The 25,425-nt window shown below is 40.2% G+C and overlaps 1 protein-coding gene across 7 annotated transcripts in view; it reads right to left on the bottom strand.

Moving 5' to 3' along the window:
- The window catches only part of GRID1 (glutamate ionotropic receptor delta type subunit 1), a 799,624-nt gene that overhangs the window by 394,875 nt on the left and 379,324 nt on the right, over window positions 1-25,425 (bottom strand). The gene's annotated exons all lie outside the window — the stretch shown is intronic.

Here is a 25,425-nt window from a genome sequence, read left to right as displayed (position 1 = left end):
TCAGACCACATCACCTCCACCCCCATGTGAATACCTCCACTCCCCCCCTGCTTCACTACATCAAGTTCAAGCTTTTCAAGGTCCTTCACAATCCTACTCCCCCTTCCTATCTATCTCCTCTAGTTTCTTACAGCATCACACCCCACCCTCTGTGCTTCATCAAAAAATACCAGCCTCATCCACTATATTGCCAGCTTCTCTACAAACCTCTCCATGCCTTCTGGTGTGCTGCCACTCCTTCATGGAGCACCCTCTCTGTATTGACCTGTAGGCTCACTACATTGTCCTTCAAATCACTACTCCAAGACCTCCCTCCGCCATGTTGCCTTAAGAAATCACGACATTAAGAGGCAGATGGAGTAAGCTGACATGTGTGCACATACACACTCAAATATAAGTTGCATTTATTTTGATTTTTTTCCCTGTCCCCCAGCATTGTTACTTGTAAGCTGTTTGAGGAAGAGACCATGTCATCCTCTGTCAGTGTAGAGTACCTACCACATTGGGGGCGCAATCCTGAATTGGGCATCAGGACACTATTCTGAAATAAATAACTCCTCTGGCTCCAACTCATTTATGTACTTGAAAAGCCAGAGCCTCAGCTGGTGTAAAAATGACAGTGTCATTGACTTCAATAACTTTCCTTGCTAACAATTCAGGTACATAAGCAGGTGTACAATTTTAAGTGTGTTAAGTAGTCTCAGTGAAGTCAGTGGGACTACTCGCGTACATTGCTGCATCAAGGCATTATTCAAAATGCCTGAAACCTTTGTTCTGCCAATCATCCATGTTTATTCTTAGTTTCTCAATGTTTAAAGATCCCCTACTCCTTGAACCTCTCAGCAATGGGGAAAACATCTCTAGCAAATGTGTCAATGCCCTTCAAATATTTCAAAACTTTACTTGTTGTGTCAAAGTTCTCTCTCATATAAGGGAGAAAATCCCAAGGCATTTAATTTTCCCTCATAATTTAGATTCTTCGGCCTTCACATCATCTTTCCTGCTTTTCCTCATTTCAGGCAAATTAGTAAACAAGAAGTAAATTGAACCATTTCAAACAATTTCCCATTGTCTGCATGCCTAAACCTCAATTGGCTTAGACTTGGTGGGCAATTTTAAGTGGATTGTTCCCTGAAAACATTCTTACGTGGACAGAATCATAAATAGCAAATCCTACCACTAAGAGCACTGTAATCAGTATGTAGAAATATAGGACGTGACACTCACCAAACAGTTCTGTGTTTCTTGGGTTGTTCTACAGGTACCTACAGTTCATATGATCTTATCCTACTCAAGGAATGAAGAAATTCCCTGCAGAATCTTATAGGAAACTGCTGGGAATTCCACTCAGGGGAAGTCATTACGGACATCCTCTGCTTAAGATTTCATTTATATATTCAATTAGAAGAGTGACTTATTTAACAGCAAACATTTTGGTTAGCTTTCGGAACACACCAGTAACAATTAAGTGACCCCATTTAAAGGCAATGAGAGTCACAATGATAAAAGGCTAAAAAATATTTTTTTTTCAAACTATTTAACCTGCAAGGGCAGTCTTAATATAGAAGAGTCTTGCGTACATGGACTAGATGTACTGCGAATAGCTAATTTGCATCTAAGTATTTATGTGATACTTGTCACTCTGATATCCAATACAAATGCTTTATGATGCTTCCTCCTTCCCACTCTGTTTATTTAACCCGTACTTGTTCCATAATCTGACATACACTCAGAGCCACTCCTTTTCCTGGTGATGCATGGCATATACCTCAGACATTTCATAATAGCTTGTGTACATTTAACCATGTAATTTCCACTGATTTTAAAGGGAGTTGTGCAGCCAAAACTCTAAACAATGGTTTGAAACTTTAGGGCATAACACCCACTTATCAGGCTAGACAAATCCATTTCCTGGACTGCACCAAAGTCAATAAGTGTATGGGAACTTCTTATTAATTCAGAGACTACCCACTCTAAAGTGCATGACCATAAAGATAAAACTGACCATCCTAAAAAGCTCAGTAAACAATAAAAGATAAAATATTAAACATTAATTGCAGCACATTCTATGAGAACACTGTAGATACCTAGATATACAACTCCGGAACACAGACAAATGTACTCACGCTTGGGTTTTTTGTTATGTTTTATTATGGGTCTATTAAAACCATAATCTTCCTGCCCGACATCACCCCCATGCAGACTCTGTGCTTTCCCACCACTGCTGGCTCCTCAACGCAGGCTCCACACACCATACTCCCTACCATCTCACAGATACAGGCTAATACTTTTGCAGCAGATGGCAGCCACACAGAGACTAATTCAATCCCTTTTTGTCCCTCTCGCTTTCTCTAAAATCTGACAACCCAATACAAAATACCAGCCTGAGTCAGTTATGGTTTCATCCTGCCTGCAACACTGAATTACTTTAATAGTGTCTTTTAAAAAAAGGCCAATTCTATTTCAGAAACAACAGGGGAATAGCACGTGCACACACCCCCTAACTTGATTTACTGAACCGCTAGATTTACATCACCAGATAGGTAAGAATATATTTCATTGCAACCGACATTGTCTGTCAACAAGGTTCAGCAGGTAATTTACTCAATTTCATATTTCCCTTTGCTGGTCTGTCCTGCTTCTAATGTACTTACTGCAGTTCAGTATCCTTGCAATATGCCTACTGCATCTTTATTGTTTTTATGTCCTGTCATAGCAACCAAGAAAAGAATGCAAAGTTCATTCTGGGGACAAGCCAGGAGAAGGGAAAGCCATATGTTTAACCTCTGCAAGACTAATTTATTTTTTAAGGCTGGTAGGAAGGGGAAAAAAATACTAACAAGCATGATTCATTTCCTATTCACAGAAAGATCTATTCAATTTACTGCACCAACAGTACAACAGAACAAGGATGGCTCTTAGACATAGTGAAGGTCAGTTTGACCTCTGCGTCTAAACTCAGGCTGAAAACTTTAGAACGGAATTATCGGGCACTAAAGGTGACCACTTAGCACGAAGACAACACATCTGAAATCACCATAGTTCTGAGCATCTATATAGGACATTGTGGGACATGAGAATCTTGAAACAGATAGGGAGAATCTGGAAGAGCTTATAATGTTTGTTATTAGAGATGGGCCTGGACCCAGATGCAAATGTCTCCAATATTTCAGGTTGGGCCATAACATGGAATGTCAGCCCTTTAAGGCAGTCCCATAGACAGGCACTGCCCATGTTCCTACAGAAAGACATGTTAGGAATTGTTGTGTAGAGGTGCACTTGGGAGTTGGAGACTGGCAAAGAAATGTATGCTGGAAAAGGGAGCAGGAGCTGCTGGTGGGACTCTCCAGTGAAAAGACTAGAAGGAAACTAAGGAGGAAGCAAGTCCAGTGGTGGGTTTCTCCAATCAAAGAGCCTGGTAGGGGTTTAGGAGGAAGCTTGGGAGACAACCTGGGCAAAGGCTACAATTATGTGTAAAGCACCCTAAGAACTAGGTGTTGTTTCGCTGAGTGCCAGACATAGATGAATCTCAGAAAAGAAGCAAAGGAGCTGTAACAGAGGCAAAGAAAGTAGCCTTGAGGGAGAGAAGTGGAGAGTCTGGATTTGGGCCTGGTGCCTGCTTTGTTATATGGGTACACAGACAGGTGAAAAGGGAAGATGGGAGCCCTCTTCACTAGTGAGGGATTACCTTAGAGAAATACTGGGTGAAGACTGATTCAGACTCTCAAGGGAAGGATGTGAAACAGAGAAACAGACAATGGATGAAGGTTCAGATTTGTATTTGTAAGTTTGTTAATCTGGACTCATGTTACCTTGGAAGGAGTAGAGTTTTGGTTTAGCTGAAGAGCTAAACTAACCAACCAGTGGATGAAACTGACCACATTAGCACACTGACCAGCTAAGAGAGCCTACCTTACAGGCCTATGATACAGGCTGAGGCCAGACATGTAGTATAGATTTAGATCTAAGCTTCCACAAAGTTTGACGATGTTTTACTCTAGGGTTTTAGTTCAGGCTCATCTCTATTTCTTGTATCTATTTGAAGTTTATATTGTATTTGTATTTATTTGAACATTCTTAGAATGTGGACAGAGTAGGATGTAAGAGCCACTAAGTGCAGAAGAGTCTGAAGAGACAAATACACACTGTTTGACAGCTACAAATGGTACACATAGGCTTTTTGAGCTGTCTCCTGCTCCCTTTCTGTGCAACAGTGGTTGTTTCTACTTTTGAAGTTAGGAGGCATCCCCTACAGAATATCTTCCGAATGATCAGAGGAAGAATCCAAGTGTTTTGACAACTACATAAAAAACTGCATTTAAAAGTGCTTCTCCTATAATGTTATGTAAGGCGGCCACAATTTAAACAAGAAAATTTAATAGTCCTTAGCCTAAAATCAAACAGAGCTAAACAAAAAGACCCCACACATCTTTTTTTTGCACAGCACAAAACGTGCCTCTCTGTTGTAGGATTCTGCATAAGACTTCAGATATCCATCTCAGAGGATAGGCGAGTGACTGATTACATGTGAAACAAGCAATGGCATTTGACTGTCTAGTATGAAGGGCTTTGGCATGAAGCAGCCAAACCTCCACCTTCTAAAGACTGAACACAACTAGCTCAAAATCCCAGAGCCTCAGAAGGTCTACAAAAGTGATTCTTTTGCTTGGCGTACCATGGGACAAACCAGCTTACATATTAGACTCTTGATGGCTCGTGGAAACCATAAATTAGAAACAGTTCTACCTTAAAATGATGTTTAAGAGATCTACTATCCCCAAAACAATTCACCACAGTTTGTTTTTTAAATTATTGATATTACAAAGGACATTTGCAGAACAACATTATCTGCTTTCAGAGGCCAACATCTGCTGCTACTACTTCTCTTCTGGAACTTATATCCCTGTATTTTGGCATAGTTATAGTCATTTGCTCTAACCAACTGTGATGCCACTAAGGGAGGTTTACATGGCTTCCTCTCAAAATCATGACTTGGCCCAGTTTTCCTCAAAATTCAGTTCAGGCTCACTGAAAGGTTGTGAATGTAAGGAACCTGGTCCAAGTTTTGAGTCTGCAATGAAACACAAAACCAGGGGAAAATAGCACTAGAAACTCAAGGTTTACATTTATTCACTGAGTCTGTATAGCACAGGAAGCAATAGTGCAAGCTTCTCCATATTGCTCAGTATTCTAAAGAAGGACCATCTTTAGAGCCCCATCCTTCCCAATAAGGCCTCTATACTACACACACTTAATAGCTGGTTTAACTTTATGCACATGAGCATTTACACTGAACACAATGGGACTATTTACATGAATAAAATAAAGCCTTTGTCTAAGTATTTTCAGGATTAAGGCTTAATCCTTCTCAGTAACAGTTGCCAAGCTGTAACAATGGTTTTAATGATGAACGATAATAATTTCATAAAACCTAACTGACTTTGAAGCCTAAGTCTTATTTTCAAAAGTGACTTAGGCACTTTTGTAAATCTGGCCTTAAGTGCCTGTCTGTCACCTTGGGCACTTAGGAGGAGATTTTTAAAGATATTTAGGCACCCTCGTCAGTTTTGAAAATGGGAACTAGGCTCCTAAATCATGTAGGCACTTTGAAAATTTTAGCAGTAGAGAGTTGGCCAATGGGAAATGAATTGAGACAGCCAGATAAATCACCAAACCATTCTTACTTTTCTAGTTATGAACTTAATTACTAACTATTGGAAGCTTTTCTTCTTAGAGTATGTGCAACATGCCTCAGGTGGCACGTGACCAGGTTTCATCACCAAATTTGGTCCTCTGGTTGGATCATTGGCTTCCCCAGTGCAGGCCGGGTACTGACGGGGAATGCAGTGTGAATCATATCCTATATGTGTGAGGCCAAGACTGAGTAAGTTCTGAATACAAAGTCAAACATAAGGATTCAAAACTCAGTCAATGTCTTTTACTATGCTGAATGCAGAGAAATAAAATAAATCAATTCCAATGTGAACATCCACTTAGAAACCACCAGGAAACATCAAATACACCATAGACTTGTACCCTAGGAGTTTACAGTGCTGAAATTAAATCAGTGTAGAAAATAAAGCAAAAAGACTAACTTCTTGGTCCTAAGTAAACTATTATAAAAAACCTACGAAGTAGAAACTTAGACAAAGAGAGGAACACACATGCACAAAAGTGTTAACTTGCTTATTTTAATTCCATTATATTGGCCCCAATCCTGTGCCACTGCGCCCCAATCCTGCACCAGAAGTTTTGCACTGACTTCTAAAAGAGTAGGATTTAGAGCACTATGAGCACTCATATAATTTAATGCTATTATAAAGGTAATAATTATTACTTTTTGTTGGTAGGCTATGAAACCTACTCTGTTAGGTCAGTATTATCTAACAATTTTCTGATTTACACCAGCTGTGGATTTGGCCCTGCATCTTTAAAACAAAACTTATTTTTGGACCATCATCAATGCACCTGCAAGATGAAACATAAAATATCATGTTGCATGTGTGTGCATGTGCACGCGCACACACACCTGCCATAGAAATAATGTGTGTCTTCATTACAGACTAGCACCACACACACACACACACACACACCCCCCTACTTATACTGAAAACAAATGTTTCACATTTGAACAGCCAGGAAAGCAGCATGTAAACATTCAGGATGTGTGAACCTTGTGGGAGCCAAGTTTGTAAAACCCTGAGATGTCTGGGGAGCATACAATACGAGTTCAGATTCACAAGTTTGTTTCTTTTTGTTATTCAAGCCAATGTTCCTCTCCCCATCCAACAAAGTTTGAATCACTTTAAGTATTTCTGCACACAATACACATAAAAATGGAAGCTTGTGTTTTATAGACAGATCTAGATATAGAAATGGTTCCCCAAGTTTATTATTACTGTTCCCCATCATTATTTCTTCACATTCATTGTATAGGAAGCCTAGGCACCTAACTCAGGCTTAATGAATCTCAGTGATTTTCTAGGTGCATAAAAGTTGGGCATGGCCTAAGCTTCTTTGTGAATCTAGCCTAAGGAGCCTAACAGAGCATGTGAGATAATACTTTGAACACATACATAATTTATTGTAATTGTAATTTCATTTTGGCATCGCAAGTGGGTGGAGTTTGATTTATAGGCAGCCCACAAATTCAATCCCAGGTATCAGCTCTGGAGAAGTCCATGAATAAACTATTGGGGCGGGGTGGAATACTGCAAATAAAGAGTGAGTTGCATTGGTAACACTGAAGAGAAAACCTGTCCAGTCACTCTGGGTGGCATAGCACTGATTACCTCATATACAAACGAAACCAAATGAAGAAACATGCTCCTTCACTTTTATGTTCCTTTATTTAAGCTGAGGTTCTGGCAATAGACAATATATTGCTAAGAGCAATATTCATGTGTCAAACATATACACCTCTGCAGTGTTCACGGTCATCTATTTTATACACAAGACAAATATAATAATTATGGTGCAAATAAGGCCTGATCTAGTCTCCCATCAATTTAAAAGGGATTTGGACCAGGGACTGAATAAGAATGCATTGGCTCATGTTCACCACTGTTGCAATTCTTAATAAAAGGAAGATAGCATATATCTTACCCTCACATTTATGATACAGATGACTGATAGAGTAGCTAGAGCTCAGCAATCTCATTAAAAATATTTTACAGGAACTTAAGTTTCAGCATTTTTTGCTCTCCAGACCTCCTTTTCTCTTTGTGCCTGTCAGAGAAACAGTACTCAGCCCTGTAAATTATTCTCCCTTCATTCTGTATGTTACCAAATCCAGTCCTTTTAACAGTAAAAACATAAAATAAAAATAAAAATGTTATCAGGCTGTATTGTAAAAACTTGGAATAAAATATCCTTGCCTGCAGAAATATATTTTGCTTGGTTTTTTCACATTTTAAATGAAGTTTGTTAAGCCAGTTTCAAAGTCATACTAGTGAAAATATTAAAGCTTAACAAAGATTAACTTTTCCCCTTCAATCAGCTGGACAGGACTTTGATTTAAATGTATTATACTGAGTGACTAGTCCATAAGATTCCCAGATTGGTTTTGATATTCGTACGGAGAAAAAATGCCAAATAGCCAAGATCCTATTCTCTGTGTTCGTCTGTAGTTTCTGTCCTTTTCTGTCTCAGGATTATTGTCTCCAAATGTGTCACACACCTCCTTTTGGCACTACGAATGGGAGGCACTTGGGAGAGTACCATCACTTAGTTCTTTCCCCTGGTTAGAGCTGTGCAATCAACAAGCCAAAGAGCCATCTAGACTACAGACTGAGAACACCAAAATGATCACTGTGGACTTTCAAAGCCATGGAATTTTTCTCAAACATGGAAGTAATAACCCGTGTCATTGTCATTTTCTAACTTGAACAACTATGTTATACCACAGGTTATTTAATCACTCTGTAGCTCACAGTATTTAGTATTTTTTCACATCCAATTCTAAAAAATGCTCTTATACACCATTGCTGCCTTCCACCTCAGAGGTGGCTGCATTTCATCAGTGATTTCTCTTGACTTATTATTTGTATTTCAGTAGCATCTACAGCATTGAAGGCCCTGACCACATCTGCAGGAAAGCCCCAAAGAGCTTATAGTCGAAGACAACCGAAACACCAAAGGTAAGGAGAGGGCCAGAATCTGAATATCCTCAATGTTTATATACATGATAGGGAAACATCCTGCAAATGCAGGACAGCTGCGAATATCCAATAATAATATCCAATATCCAGTTGCGGACCAACGGGCGGCATCTCCCAGCAGCATATGATGGGGTAGCTGGTGAGGCATACCTCTATAAAGTGCCACATAGGCCCTATAGCAAAAGTTCTGGTAGGCAGCTCACCTAGGAGAAGAGAAACTCCAATTTCAAACCACGGGTGTCAGGCTTGGATAGCCAACCTATAAAGCTCATCTAATAAATATGCTCAAGTGAACTGATGTCCATGTGAAGTGTCCCTCAGAGAGTTAGGATGGTCCCCACAAGCGAGGTACAACATCCATGCCTGTTGTAACTGAGCAAGGTCCACTTATATTGGAAATAAATTGGCAGAGTAAGACTAAATTATTTGACTTGTCCCACAAAAAACTATGTACTAGATTCTGATTTTACTTACAACAGCTTTAGACTACGATAATTTAACTGACTTTCATGGAATTACTCTTGGTTTATAGCAAGATCAAATTTATGCCCCAGGTGTCTAGGAGTAAAAAGAGACACTTGCAAACTAAGCTATGAAAAACCCATGCACACGTGGATACATTTGGATTTTGATAGGAATGCTGTGTTTTGCTATATTTGTCACTTATTTTCAGTCTTGTTCGTTAACCTTGTTCGTTATAGTATAGGAGCGTTCATAAAAAGTCTGTTAGAGGGGACTTAAAAAAAGCTTTCACATCTTACAGCAGTCAGTGTCATAATTCTTCTATTTTGTGAACAAGTGCATAATGTACAATGAAAAAGAGCTAGCACTTTACAAAGGGGGAAAATGTAGAAGAAAGAATAACTCAAGACACTAAAAAAGAGGAGGCCAAATTCTGCTTTCTTATGTCACTAACTACTTTCAGTTATATAAGTGCAATTTAGTTACCCTATTAAAATTGTGGTTGTCTTTGTAACCGAGGGCAGAACTTGGCAATTAGTGTTTAAGTGGTATTTCTGTAGTCTCTAATAGAAAGGAAAGGAATTTGAGCCCTCTTTATAAGCACTGAGATTTGCTAAATTCACAAATCAAATTAGGTTTTACATTGCACCTTTCAGACCTGACCTGATCTAGAGTGCTTTTAAGTGACAGATGCTGGCAACGGCTGGGAGCAAAAGCAATTGCACAAGTAGTTATGCATTTAGAATAGCTCTCACAGCCTTGGCCATTAGAACTTCATTTAATGAGAGAGAATATTGGCCAGGACACTAGGGTCATCCCTTTCCTTTTCTAAATGGTACCACAGGATAGTTAATTTCCACATGGACAAGAGTCACCAACCGAACACACAGACAAGGAGGGGAGGGATAGCTCAGTGGTTTGAGCATTGGCCTGCTAAACCCAGGGTTGTGAGTTCAAACTTTGAGGGGGCCACTAAGGGATCTGGGGCAAAAATTGGGGATTGGTCCTGCTTTGAGCAGGGGGCTAGACTAGATGACCTCCTGAGGCCCCTTCCAACCCTGATATGCTATGATTCTACAAGCATTGGTTTATCATCTCATCTCAAGTATAAAAAAAGTTCTCTCTCAGTAGCAAAGTCAAAGAAACTAGAATCATTCATTGTCAAAAATTCAAACAATATTCTGAATGTACTTGGGCATTCAAAATATCCTGAAGAGGAAGATGCACAACTTAAGACAAGGTTGTCTCAAGGCAGGTCTATAACTTGTGCTCTGAGCATTTATAGGATGCAATGTTTTAAAACCATGTATAGCACTACTGCAGTGTTCAGCAAAAAAGGAACCTATGCTAATACATTTGCTGTAGCTCACTTTTATAAAATGACACCACCTTCTCCTGACCAAAAAGCAATTACAGTCTTTTGTGGCATATTCAGCAGATTTCTAGGGACATGGATCTTATAGATGAATAAGTGGAAAATGTTATACATATCCAAACACAATTCCTGTTCCTGGTTTATTTCATTGTGTATTAGTGTTGCTGCTGGAATAATACAATTTTGGTGAAAGGAAGTGTGAGCAGGGCCAGTATCCCTTGAGAATGACTTTCAATCTCATCCCCCCCCGCATTGTTAGACTGCTAGGGTGAAATCCTGGTCCCACTGAACGCAATGGCCAAAGTTCCATTGACTTCACTGGGGCAGATATCAACCCTTAAATTTTGTCGACTGCCCCACGTCAAGCTATGTGAAGTCTTCATAACTAAATGGAAAATTATTTGAAATTAACTGATTTTTTGTTTTGCATTTCAATAACAAATATATAGACAGATTGCCAAAATGATCCCATCACCTAGTTAAAATGGGTCCAATTTTTAACAGAAAAAGTGTATTAAAATTCATATTTTTTAACATTTTCAACCAAAACCCATGTACTTCGTCAAAACTATAAAGCAAGAAAGCAACTCTGATTGGGACGGGGGAGGGGAGCGACAACAAATTTGTACGCAGTGTCAAAAATTATTCTACTAAAGTTCAGTCAACAAAAAACAGTGAATTTTGCACAGTAAAAGCCCTGTGAGGAAGCCTGTTGTGAGCTTACCACTAGTCCTTCTGTGGAAGCAAAGGTGTGTATTTTCATACTGATCTGATTCCCCCATCTGCTTAGTCTTCTCAGGCATGCAATCCACAAAGGTACATTTCCTTAGTCAGAATCTAGCATATCCATGAGCTTGTGCTTTTAAGGGCCCCATTTTAAATTCCAACTAATCTTAAACTACTACAATTAATTACAAAGTGCCTTGAATTATATTAAAATAGTAAAATCTGGAATCCCTAGAAGGATAAGAAAAAAATAGGGTAACTGATTTAACCAACCACTGTATGGCACTATTTCCCTCACACCAACTAATCCTCCTGTCCTCTGCCTCCACCTCAATATTTCTGTATTCTTAAAGATGGACTTTCATGATAAGGCAATCTATCAAATAACTCCCACTCTCACAGACGCACCTATTTGTCTTTCCCTTACTCACATTATTTTCCTTGGAACTTTTGCTTAACAAAAGCATTGTGTTTTTATGGGGGCATATACCAAGCTTACCTTCAGTAAAGTCCCATTATTCCCTTTTCCCAAAGTATATGCACCACTAAGTAATGTTAAAGGCATTTATGCATGTGCAACAAGAGAAGAACAGAGATTATTCTGCTGAAGTTGTGATATCACAATCATTCATGGCAATAAAGGATTACATTATAATAATAATACTCAGCACTGAAAGACTTTTACACATCTTCAAAGTATAGTAAAAACATTAACTGAAGTCATCCCGACACCCCAGTGTGCTAAGTATTACCAACAAATAAGTACTTCTTCAGTGCAGGATACAACAGAAGCTGGATTTTCAATATTGCTGAATGAAAAAATAGGGAAGAAAAATGTATAAACTATTCAAATTGCAAAGGAAATTTGGATTTGACCATGTTTAGCATGCCTTTGTTATTACTGTCCATGATCATTTAAGCACTTGAGCTTTACTTCTGCAAAATACTCATACGAAGCACATTTGAAACTTCAATTCTCAAATATTCACTGAAAGTGACTGTAAAATTTGCAACTGGTAATTCAAAAGGTTCAAGTTAATTATACTAGTCATCCCAGTCAGAGATCAAAAAAATGACCACATAGACCTATGTAACTAGGCCACAGGTACTGGAACAAGGGGTGCTGCTGCACCCCCTGGCTTGAAGTGGTAATAACAACCCAAATACAAGATTTCCGCCTTCAGCACCCTTACTGTAAAAATTGTTCCAGTACCACTGAACTAAGCAATACAAACTGTGACGGTGATCCATCTACAAACCAAGTTTCAATCACTTGAAATTGGAAAATAATTCAGAATTCATTTCTACATTTTAAGATCTGTTTATGGACAATTCAACACACATGAAAAAAGGAGAATTTATTTGCTATGAATTATTTGCTCAGGTCTAGTTGTGAATAGAGCTGGGAATGATCTGCACAGCACAGCTCCAAGTCTGAACCTCCTGCAAATTTGACTCAAAGAGACACTACATTCCAATCTGGATGCAAAATTCCATGATGTTTGCATCTGGGATATTGTTCAGACCCATTTCTAGCTGAGAGAGAGAAACTTCTTATTCAAACGTAAATTAGACCACTAACAAGGGGAATAGACACACTTACTGGCAAAAAATTGTATGTGTTAGCTGAACTTTCTATTTGTATTACAAAAATCTCTTAATTTGCCATATTGCCAAAGCCTCTTTTTTTAAAGACCTGATCCAATGTAAGTCAACAGACATACTCCCACTGATTTAATGAGAGTTAGTTCTATATAAATTGAACCTCAAGGAACGTTGCCTGACATTAAGCCATATCCAAGTTACCTACCTAAATCATTACTACAGTTTCAGACATGCATTATTTGTGCCAAATGTCTTAATAATTTAGGAATTCAAAGTTTCACAGAAGCTTGGTTCACAGCATTACAGATGGCAAAACCACACTTTATCTTTCAGAGTTTGACTGGACAGTGGTATCAATCCTGTTTGAAGAATACATCAGTTAATGAAACTGCTGTAAATTATGTAGAAAATTACAGAGATTCAAAGCTAAATGGAAACCAGTGCTCAAATTGCTATGATGTAGACAGAAAGGGAACATACCATCAATTATGGTTGTTTCGGGAGGTATATTTCATTCTCCCCAACAGCTCTGAGAATAAAAGAACATTTTACAAGTACATTCTCAAGTAGAGGTGGGAAAATAAATTCAAGGAAAAGAAGAAACAACTTGAATTTTAATTCACATCTCAAAATGAACCAATTGTATATAAGATTTATTTTTAATAGTGAAGAACCCACCCTCTTTTGCTCCCTCACCCAAGAAGTCTGTTTCACAAATGTTGCGAGTCTCGGGGGGTTTAGTAGGCTCCAAAAATTAAATACATTTTACCACTGACAAAGGGAAATCCAGAGAGGTTGTCTGAAACTCAGTAGAAAAAGTGCCAGTCCAGAGATTCCCATCTCTTAATTGAAATATGTGGCAAAGTATCATGAGGTCAAGAAAGAAGGGGTTGGAAAGCAAGTGCAGTAGGACTATCGGGTGTGGATACAACTTCCACCCGCGTGTACCTTTCCTCACCCAAATCTATCTAAATTTCTTCTGCCCCCAAAGTAAGAGATGTTCTAAAGCCACTGTAAGTGAAGGGATAAGATGTGAAAGGAGAATGTTCTAAATTGGACTATGAAGAAGGGAATATGGATTATGTAAAAGGAGGAAAAAAAGGAGACACACCATGTTCTCCTTAATTTTTGGAGCATTTCTGAACCAAAACTCTGCATACCTTCAAAGGTTAAGTTATCACTACTGTAAAGTCACTTGCTAATCATTTGACTTTTTAAAAATTTTCATTTGTTTGAAACAACCCTCTCTGCATACTGAAAATAGAAGTCTACCCTACTGTAGTGATTACTCTTGTGCAATTTGTCAAACCTTTTTTCCCCGCAGTTCAAATTTGGCTTGAAAATAATTTTATTTTGTTTACTTCCTTAATAGTGCCCCAGCAGCATTCATTTATGTCAGAAAACTACTTAGGCGGTGTCATTTATGTTGAAGCACTCCATAAACTTATGGTATTAAAGACACACATCATCATCATCAAGTAGCTCTGAGGCTATTGTCTGTTAGTTTACTCCTGCTGGCCAGACAGCAGAGAGAGACAGAACAAAAGTACATAAAACGTACAATTTTCTTCCAAGTTCTAAATATCTTTAATGTAAAGAATATATCTGTAGTGCCTGTATCAAGGATATTTACAACTTGACAGGCATTATCCACATTTTAACAATTTTAAGCTGGGTCAGATTTTGAAGCTAATTCACTGAACATTGTCTTTTAATGTATTTTCAATACAACTAAATACTCTTCTTGCTCTTATTTACGTCACAAGACGTATCAGTTGTAAAGAATTTTAAATATATTAAAATAATTGTTGCTTTTCTTAAACTGTCAGATCGGCTAGAACTGTGAGAACATCAGTATTGTCAAAAGCCAGGAATCGTAAAGACCAGCAGCTCCTTGTAAGGCATCTCTGCTAATGTGCCTCAATCTTGACCTGAAAAGTCCCAGCTGTTCCAGTCCTCAGGCTCTCTTAGGCAGAGACTGCTGGCTGAGATGAATTTTAACTGAACTGAATGCAACTGAAAGGCACCAGATTAACAACAGTGGAAAATAAAGCCCCCTGTTTACCTTCAGAAGAGAAAAAAGAGGAGCAAAATCAAGGCAAGATTGGCCTAAACTAATCCCAAAAACGTGCCTCAAACCTCTTCAGGAAAAGTCACTAAGGGTGAAAGACTAGTTCCAGCTGCGCACACACCCAGGTCTGTCTAGACTAGAATTTGGAAGATGTTAACTAACCCACATTAATAGTGTTATAGGCTTTTTACTCATCCAAGTTAGCATGTGTTAAAGGCACATTGCCTTGACTATACTATACTGGTAACAGTTGTCGCTTAACTGACATTTTCCAAATCCTAGTCCAGATGTTGGTTAACATGTGTTATCTAACATTTTCCAAATCCTAGTCTAGACGTGCCCCAGCACACTGAGATTTTGCTGATATTAATGAAGGATTTTGGGACAGACATTGGTCCAGCAGAAAACAGATTGTAACCACTATTTTTTTCATACAGGCCACTAGACAGCTGCACAACAGTAATACATTTTAATCATTACCAATCCATTCTGTATTCAAGTAGGTGAATAAACAGTGAAAGGCTCCATATCTCTTTATCAATTCTTCCCCACTTGGTGTGTTTAGGTCACGTTTTTATATGCAGAATATTACAAATAAAAGCATTTATACCAAAACCAGTATTAGAATTGGCTGTGCATTTCACTTGTAGTTTAAAATTCAGTATCCTTATTAAGTCTGTTTGCAAAGTCAAGGTAACTGGATTTTCTCTCTGTATACTGCACCAGAGAAATTTCTTTCATTTTAATGGAAAACTGAAGGGTAAGCTAGAAGCTAATGCAATCTTCTTGGCAAATGCACTAATGGCAAAATATCTGCTTCTTAAAGCATGTTCTTCAATTCAGTGGTCTGTATCTACCACTGAATTTTGTCCTTTAAAACTCATTGATTTTTTTTCTGCTGACTTTTACAGTACAAATGTCATTGTTAGATAAAATAATTGAACCAAGTAATCTATTCACCAACTGGAGAGAGAGTCTTTCACTGACTTCACCCTCATCTATCACAATCTAATGTGAATCTAACATCATTTTGTTAACAGGCAAGTTGTACTTACTTTTAATTTGAGTCACTAGATATGTTGAATACCAGGAGCACATACTGGGGAGGCATTTCTGAACCTGTAAACTGTTGGTAGTTGTCTCAAGAATGACAACTTACTATGAGTGTAGGCATTTTTCAAGACTGGCCCTATGTACTAGCAGGCTGTAGTTCAATTCCAAACCAGAGTTTTGTCTCATATCCAATATTGATACTGCTATGCAATACTAGATGCTGCATTGTCAAATGTGCCATATTTGAATCAGTCACTATGTGCAAGCAGAACTTACATGGATCCTATCGAATTTTACAAACATAAGTGGGGATGAAATTGAGGTCCTAGCTGCCATAAAGGGAAGGGTAAACACCTTTAAAATCCCTTCTGGCCAGAGGAAAAACCCTTTCACCTGTAACGGGTTAAGAAGTTAGGATAACCTCGCTGGCACCTGACCAAAATGACCAATGAGGAGACAAGATACTTTCAAAGCTGGAGGGGGGGAGAAACAAAGGTTCTCTCTGTCTGTTTTTTTGGTTTTTTTTTTTGGCCAGGAACAGAAAAGGAATGGAGTCTTAGAACTTAGTAAGTAATCTAGTTAGATATGCGTTAGATTCTGTTTTGTTTAAATGGCTGATAAAATAAGTTGTGCTGAATGGAATGTATATTCCTGTTTTTGTGTCTTTTTGTAACTTAAGGTTTTGCCTAGAGGGATTCTCTATGTTTTGAATCTGATTACCCTGTCAGGTATTTACCATCCTGATTTTACAGAGGTGATTCTTTTACTTTTTCTTCAATTAAAATTCTTCTTTTAAGAACCTGATTGCTTTTTCATTGTTCTTAAGATCCAAGGGTTTGGGTCTGTGTTCACCTATGCAAATTGGTGAGGATTTTTACCAAGCCTTCCCCAGGAAAGGGGGTGTAGGGTTTGGGGAGGATTTTGGGGGGAAAGACATTTCCAAGCGGGCTCTCTCCCTGTTATATATTTGTTAGTCGCTTGGTGGTGGCAGCAATAAAGTCCAAGGGCAAAAGGTAAAATAGTTTGTACCTTGGGGAAGTTTTAACCTAAGCTGGTAAAAATAAGCTGAGGGGGTTTTCATGCAGGTCCCCACATCTGTACCCTAGAGTTCAATGCTGCATTGTCAAATGTGCCATATTTGAATCAGTCATTATGTGCAAGCACAACGTACATGGATCCTTTCGAATTTTACAAACATAACTTGGGATGAAATTGAGGTCCTAGCTAACATCCCTCAAGCTGCGTATGAGCCAAACTACATTAAGGGCTTTTCTACATGGGGATTGTAAACCAAATCAAATTGAGTTAACCCGGTTTGGAAATGCTTGAGTTCACACAACGCAATCCATCGCTGCTGGAGTCCGCTTGCCGGACTCGGTTTGCTTCACCTGACATAGTATGGCCTTTAATTCCTGTTCATGTAATAGGTGTGCACCACTTTTTGCATGCTTCCAGTGGCGATCCCACAATGCTTTGCAGGTTGACCATTACTGACCTGTTTACTTGTATGCCTTCCCTACCCAGGTATCAAGAAGGACCCTTCCCCTCTTTAAAAGGTGACACAAAGCCAGATTTTGTCGCTTTGCGCCTGGATCCCAGTGTATCATTATTGTGGGGATACAACCATGATAGCACTCCAGGGGTCCCACAACACACCTTTCACAGCTGCTTGAAGTTGTCCTGAGACCCTAGATCTCATTGCCCTCGGTGGAGATGCTTAGGTTCAGGAAGCACTCGTGCCCAGCCATAGGAATAAGGACCTTTTTGTGGACATTGCAAAGGAGATGTCCGTGAGGGGTCACGACTGGACACCAACAAGTACCGAAGAAAGAGCAAGCATCTAACAAGAAGTACATTGTTTCATCCCTTATTTCAATCTGGTAGGGGACAGATGACCTGCCCACTTGTTGATGAACTGGACAGGATTCTACACAAATTATAGTACAACCCATCAGAGACTCCATTCGGAGCCAGCTGCCTGCACTCTCCCTGCCACCCGCAATGAACAGCAAGACCTACTGGAGGATGAGCAGGAACAGAGAGCAGACACCAGAGAAGAGCTGCCCTGACAGCAGGATCTTTTTGTGACTCGGTACCCTGACAATGGCCAGCTGGAAAGCCAGCCCCACTCCTGCCCTGCTACTATGAACCCTGATTCCTATCCTGCTTTGGCTAAGCACAAATCCCAGCCAAAGAGTCAGATGACCTGGAAGGAACTTCAGTATGTTAGTACCTTTGTTTACAGTTTATTTTTGGTGGCAGATGAGACCTAAGAGCTCGCCTCGTGCTGCCCACCAGCATGATGCATTCATTGTCTGTACCACACACCCAGGGCATATTTAAAAAACAAAAGCATTCATTTGTGCAAAATTCAACAGTTTATTGAGACTGTTCTTACAGGGGAAGAAACATGGTTAGTCTTCACAGTTCACTTTGCAAGTCCTGTCAAGGCACATACAATATTGCTCCCTGCTGATACTCAAATGCCCAACACCACACATTGTAGAAGACAGTCATTGCAGGACCCTATCTATTTTTCTCAGCACTTTCTCCATGTTTGCAGGGAAGATATAGCAGAAGTTAAGACTGCAAAATAGCTCGATTTTGTTTGGCGCGTTATAGGGAATAGCCACAACCCCAGCCCCCGATATAGTTTGTACATTCTTTCCACACCTGCCTGCAGCACTTCTGGGAGGACCATTCTCTGCCTTGTAGTCACTTGCCTCAGTGTAATGTCACAGGGAAAGGACAGCCTATAGGGAAGTAGGGGAGATTACCATCCTGTTGACCCCCATAGCTCCCCCCCTTTAGATCCCCAATATGAGAGGAGCAGCACCAGTGCACAAACAAAACTGCAAAAACCAACCTGGGGTGGGGGGTGGTTGAGGCTAACAGCATGAAAGCAGATACAGCAGACTGAAATCCAAATGCACGCAGCAAGCGCCATACACCCAGACTACTTACCATCTCTGAGTTTCCCCCAATGAATGGCAGGAGTCTCAGGGAGGAAAGCACATTACACGTACTGAAGAAAGCTATCATGATTCATCTGCAATATGAACGAACAATAAGCAACTTGTTTCCCCACTACTCCCACAGCCACAGCACCTGCAACAGTCAGACCATTGAGGACAGGGCCCCTATGCACCGCTGAAAGGCTGGCCAACCTGAGAGGGAGAAAAAGGAAGACTCAGGGCAAGATGTTTGCAGAACTCATGGCATAGTCACAGAGGAATGCCCTGCTGGTTGAGAAGTGGAGGCTGTACATGAGGACCCAGAGGGAGAGAGAAATGCAGTTCTCCCAAGAGATTGTGGCAGTGATTGAGGACAGCATCACAGTGGCCCAGGTAAAGTGTGGCTGTGGCCAAGGACAGCAATACCACAGCAAAGGGGAGTATGGCAAAAAGAGAGATGCAGAGGCTACTCATGGACACTGTCCTGAGCCAGAATGCCCTCCTGCAAAACATGCTCTTGCTAGGCCAGCAGGCTCTGCAGTCCCATAATTTGGGACCCAGCCATGTCCTTCAGTCCCTGGACAGTGCTGGCTACTGGGACGTACAGTAAATCCTAACCTCCACATCCCTAGAGCAGTGCTCCCAGCAGCTCTCATTCACCTCTTAGATCCAACCTCTGGGTACCTGGGAGTCCAGCTCTTTTGAGTTCTTGCAATGTCCCTGAAATTTCTGAGCCAAGCCACTCAACACCAGGACCCATGTGGTCGAGAACAGCCAGAGGCAAGGCATATGCAAGCCTTTAACACACACCTCCCGTACTCCCTATTGTTATACTTGGAATGTTGTTACTATTGCATTTTTGAGTTTTGTTGGCAGTGTCACAGGAATGAAAGGTTGTGTGTATGGTTGGTTACTTAAGAAGATTGTATCTGGAAATACATTTAACAAACCAATGACATTATTTTTCCATTGCTTTTATTAAAACTATTATTGGATTTTTGTTGTTGTTTCATAACAAAACTGTTGTTATTTAACAACATTTAACAGAGAGAATCTTTTACATAAAGGAGCAATAATGCACAGGGTTTTGACAAAAGCATATGGGGAACATTAATCTTCAACGACCCACACACAATACCCCTGTGCATTTACATCTGTAAACCTGTAGCAGTGGTCCACCAGTCCTTGGAGTACCATGGAGAAATGACTCTTTCTGTTTATAAATTTTGCACCCTGGTGAGGGGAAGGGTGGGGCACAAGGTAGGAACATAACATAAGGTTATAAGAACATAAGAATGGCCCTACTGGGTCAGACCAAAGGTCCATCTAGCCCAGTATCCTGTCTTCCGACAGCGGCCAATGCCATTCCCAGAGGGAATGAACAGAACATGTAGTCATTAAGTGATCCATCCCCCGCTGCTCATTCCCAGCTTCTGGCAAACAGAGGCTAGGGACACCAGTCCTGCCCATCCTGGCCAACAGCCATTGATAGGACCTATCCTCCATGAATTTATCTAGTTCTTTTTTGAACCCTGTTATAGTCTTGGCCTTCACAACATCTTCTGGCAAGGAGTTCCACAGGTTGACTATGCATTGTGTGAAGAAATACTTCCTTTTGTTTGTCTTAAACCTGCTGCCTATTAGCTTCATTTGGTGATCCCTAGTTCTTGTGTTATGAGAAGTGGTAAACAACACTTCCTTATCTACTTTCTCTACACCAGTCATGATTTTATAGCCCTCAGTTGTATCTCCCCTTAGCCATCTCGTTTCCAAGCTGAAAAGTCCCAGTCTTATTAATCTCTCCTCACATGGAAGTTGTTCCATACCCCTAATAATTTCTGTTGCCCCATTCTGAACCTTTTCCAATTCCAATGTATCTTTTTTGAGATGGGGCGACCACATCTGCACATAGTATTCAAGATGTGCCAGGGATTTATATAGCGGCAACATGATATTTTCTGTTCTATTATCTATCCCTTTCTTAATGATTCCCAGCATTCTGTTTCCTTTATTGACTGCCGCTGCACACTGAGTGGATGTTTTCAGAGAACTATCTACAATGACTCCATGATCTTGAGTGGTAACAGGTAATTCAGACCCCATCATTTTATATGTATAGTTGAGATAATGCTTTCCAGTGTGCAAAACCATCAATAATCTCCTGAGCACTACCTAGGTCCCTGACCCGGTTAGCGAGCATGTTATCAATGGCATAGCAGACCTGTATGGGAATGGCCCCAAAAGTTGATCTTCCTATGCCAAATTGGTTAGCTACAGACCAGTAACATTCTGGGGTGGCCAGCTTCTACATGGCAATTGCAACCCATTTCTCCATTGGTGTAAGGCACTGCATGTTGGTATGCTGTCACTGAAGCTCCAGGGCCAATTCTGCACAGATCTCAGAAAAGGTAGCCCACCCCATCCTGAAGTTTTTTTGATGCTGCTGGTCATCCCAGGTCTGCAATATGATCCTCTCCCACCAATATGTGCTGGTTTTCTGGCCCAGAAACAAAGCTGAATGCTGCGTAGGTGATCCAGGAACTCATCCTCTTGCTCCAACAGTTCTCATCCTCCTGTTCTTCCACTTTCTCCTGCTGCCACCACTGCAGACTATCTTCCTGCTGCCCGAGGAATTGCAGCTACTGCCATAGATAATTATCCTGCTCCCACATCATCTGTTCAATGGTGTGATGGGAGAAGTTCAATGCCAAATTTCTCTGGCGCTGAGTGCCGTAATTTAGCCCAAGCAGACTCTACCATATTCAGATTTGTCACCATAATGACATGGAGCATTGTTGGCCATGACCAGTTCTTAAATGGCACAAGCCAGCCCAGAAAGAAAGTATGGGGTGAAGACAGTAGAAAAAACTATTTTTTTTAATTGAACCCACCTGGCTTCCCACAATTCACAGCAAGAACTATCCGAGGATGCACTCTGCTCAGCAGCAAAGCAAAGAACCACAGATGCCCTGGAGTACGCTACATTCTCAGTTCACAGCAAACTCTGTGTTCACACAATATGAATTGAAAACTGAACATGTGTTCTGTGTGCTCACAATTGGTATGACTCGCGTACTGTAAGTTACCAGCCATGCATCAGAAAGCTTTGAATTAACCTTAATTCACTAACTAACCTTAATTTGAAACACCTTAAGAATCCCCCTCCCCACCCATCACACCAGATGAGTTTAAGGGACAAAGGAAGTAGTTTACATCAAATGTCTGATGTCAACCAGTAGACTACGCTAAGTTTAAACAACAATTAAGCTAAATAATACTACTGCTTTGCACTTATAGGGCTTTCATTCAAAGCTCTCAAAAGCGCCTGGCAAACATTAATTCATTCATACAGTGCCTCTGACTTAAGAATTATAATTAGTTTACAGATGGGTAAAGTAAGGCCTAGAGTAGTCAATGACTTCCTCAACGTCAGGAAGCAAGTCAGTGACCAAACTCAGGGTAGAGGCCAGGAGTCCTTGACTGTCAGGCATTGTCTCTGAGCTTTTAACAGTACTCCTTGAATGTCAATATTTTTAAAGACGGTGGAATTTGAGGCTAGATCCTCACTTAACCCACCCTGCTTGTCGCCATTAGTGAACAATGCCAGTTCCTTTCCAGAGAAACTGCATGTGCTGTTGAAGCCGCCACTTTTTCAACCAAGAGATGTGTAATTAAGCAAAGAGGAGGGATGCATAGTCTATAAAAAATGGGGGGTTATTTTAAATGGGGGGGGGGTGAATTTGCTGGCTAGCGTTAACTGGGCAATCCAAAAGTAAGCGTGCAAGAGAAAATGAGCCTACTGACTGCATTATACAGCAAAGCTGTGAATGCTGAGGCGCCTATTAGAAGTTTTACATCTGAGAAAGGAGAAGGGACAAACTTGGGGAAGCAGCGCACCGCTCCCTTTAACAAAGGGATGTCTGCTCCAGGAAACTTCAGAATGATAATTAGTCTCTTCTTCCAAAAAATACATATTTCTTTAAAGTAAATGAAGCATGAAGAAAACCCAATTATAATAAGTCCTGAAATGAGCTGAACACAAAACTGAAATGTCAGTGGTCTTGCTGTGCAACAGCATCCTGCTCCCTGCAGTCCATCCAATTATGGGTATATTTAATTCTATTATCAACATTATCAACACTTTAAATACCCCTTTTATATTTAATTTCATTGATAAAGAGTTGTTTTCATTATTTTTAATTAGGCAGAGATGTCTCAATGAATCCAGCTTTTGTTGATTATTTCAAATCATGGGTAGAATCTCATTCCAGGCAACTAAGAAATCAACGGATTGAAGTGGCTTTTCTCAGTTCAGCCTCTAACTATGCATGAGCCTGTCATTGCCTGAACATACTTGCTCAGGACATGCCTGAAATTTCGGGTTAAATTTTAGCCTGAGCAATCTAGCCCTTGGTTACGGTAGGAGGAAAGAGCGATCTGTACCAGACATATACCTGGCTGGGATTATTTCCTTTGCCATGATGGCTCAACTGGGCTGGCTGGCATGTTAAGTAGAACCTGCCCATCTGCATGGGATGGAGAGTACCAGACCCAGAGACATTGCTGCCCTGCCCAGCTACCAACAAAATGGGCAGTCAATATAGGAAAGTCAGTAGGCTCCTTACACCTCTTTTACTCCCCTACATGGGAACACAGAATCAAGCTCTTAGCTAGCAAAAAGGCCAATATTTAGACTGCAAAAGGGGCACTCCTCCTGCATTTGGACAAGACGACTCATAAAAGTCTCTTCACCATCCATGTACCTAGACAAAAATTAAATCCTGCATTCATATCCTTGCCAATGCCTTAACATATCTGCATATCTTAAAAGAACCCCTTATATTAGATCTACACTACTTTTAACACAAAGGGGCATGGAAGGAAATAAAAAGGATGTATCTGATTTTCAGCAGTGCTTTTGTGCTTTATAACTCAAAATTATTCTACATCAAATATTGTTCTACACAGAGCTGAGATCTGATTTTTCAATGCTTGTATAATAAATCTTTATCAGCTAACATGCATTTGTTAATCTTTTTTCCATAGTGAAAAATGGAATCAAAGACCATGCCATTCTGTTTGCTCTTTTAAGACCAGATTTTAATGTCTGCTTCAAGGAAACACAGTGATGTAGCTAGACTTTAGACTATGCATTCTCAACCCTTTGTCCAAGGTTTTCTACACAGAAAGCACCACATGCAAAAGTCATTTGATATTCACCTTTTGGTGCTGCATGCTTCCTGTCTAACTCCAGTTAATGCTAAGGTTCTTAAGCACCTTGTGTTCATGAGATGCCATTTTGGTGGTGATCAGTGGTGCAGATTATGAAAAGATTGCAACATTAATGTTATCAAACTGAACAGCGGAGTCATCGCTGAAGAAATCCCCTTGGTACTGTACTATGCAATCATTGCTCAACCTTTCTAGAAAGGAGGGGTTTACAAGAGTTAATCACCTGTAGTATTCAAGAATTTGCATGTGAGAAAATAAATTTTATATCTCTATCTATATATCACACCCTAATAAGTAGTAACTTCCAGTAAGGTCTGTTATGTTCTCTCTGAGGGAAATCTGGGTAGGCACACAGTATGACAGTCTTTTGGGAACAATCAGTGTCTCTCTGCTATAATTCATTTCGATACTCACTGAAAGGACCATGTTGTTGAAACATGTGCTTGGTCAGCCAAGATGTGAATACACTTTAAGCTGCAAGGGACATAAAGTAGGCATAATTTCCACTTCTCAGTGAGTAAAGTGATGCGGATGTTTTGCACCAAATAAAACAGTCGCAGAGGCATTGAGTCAGGACCATTACAGTGAAGCACTAGCTATGATTTGTCAACCATTTAGCGATCATGCAAGAAGAGAACTAACAGCAGTAGACAGAGCCAGGGACTAGACAGGTAGGCCCTGTGCAAGAGACAATTCCCTCTACATCCTACAGACCCATTAAGTTTATACACACCCCCACTGAGTTAAGCTAATGCAATTCAGTCCTGACCTACAATATCACCCCTCCCCACCACATCCCATTCTAGTGCTAATCCTCTCAGGGATAGAGATGGCTGCATTATTATTGATGATGGCTAAAGAAAGCAGTGACCCACAGATGTTCAGTGAAATGTTGCAAATGTGCACCGAATGTTTAGAAATACCTCATAAAAATACAGAAATATTACAAAGGTACCTGAAATCCACAGTGAGCTAATTCTATGGCATAATACTGCCTACTTCTGCTCCTATTTCTGGAAGCAGTGAAGAAGCTTCACTGCTTAGCAGGACCCCAACAGGCAGAGATGCAAATGGTAGGTGAGGAGAAATGTTTTGGAGTCTCCCTAGCTAATGCCTGAGTAGATTACACAGAGCTGTGATGGCACCTGTGATTATCACAGAACTTGTAACTGCTTCCCTGAGACCACCAGAACCCTTATTCTTGGTATCTTTTAAAAAAATTAATATTTTAAGCCTCATAAACTTTGTAGCATCAGTATTGCCAACCCCAAGCATTGAAAAATCATG

Source organism: Chelonia mydas, chromosome 7 (genome assembly GCF_015237465.2).
Source record: "Chelonia mydas isolate rCheMyd1 chromosome 7, rCheMyd1.pri.v2, whole genome shotgun sequence".
In the NCBI taxonomy this organism is placed as follows: Eukaryota; Metazoa; Chordata; order Testudines; family Cheloniidae; genus Chelonia; species Chelonia mydas.
Note: the sequence above shows the minus strand (reverse complement) of the source record. Positions and strands in the feature narration are given on the sequence as shown.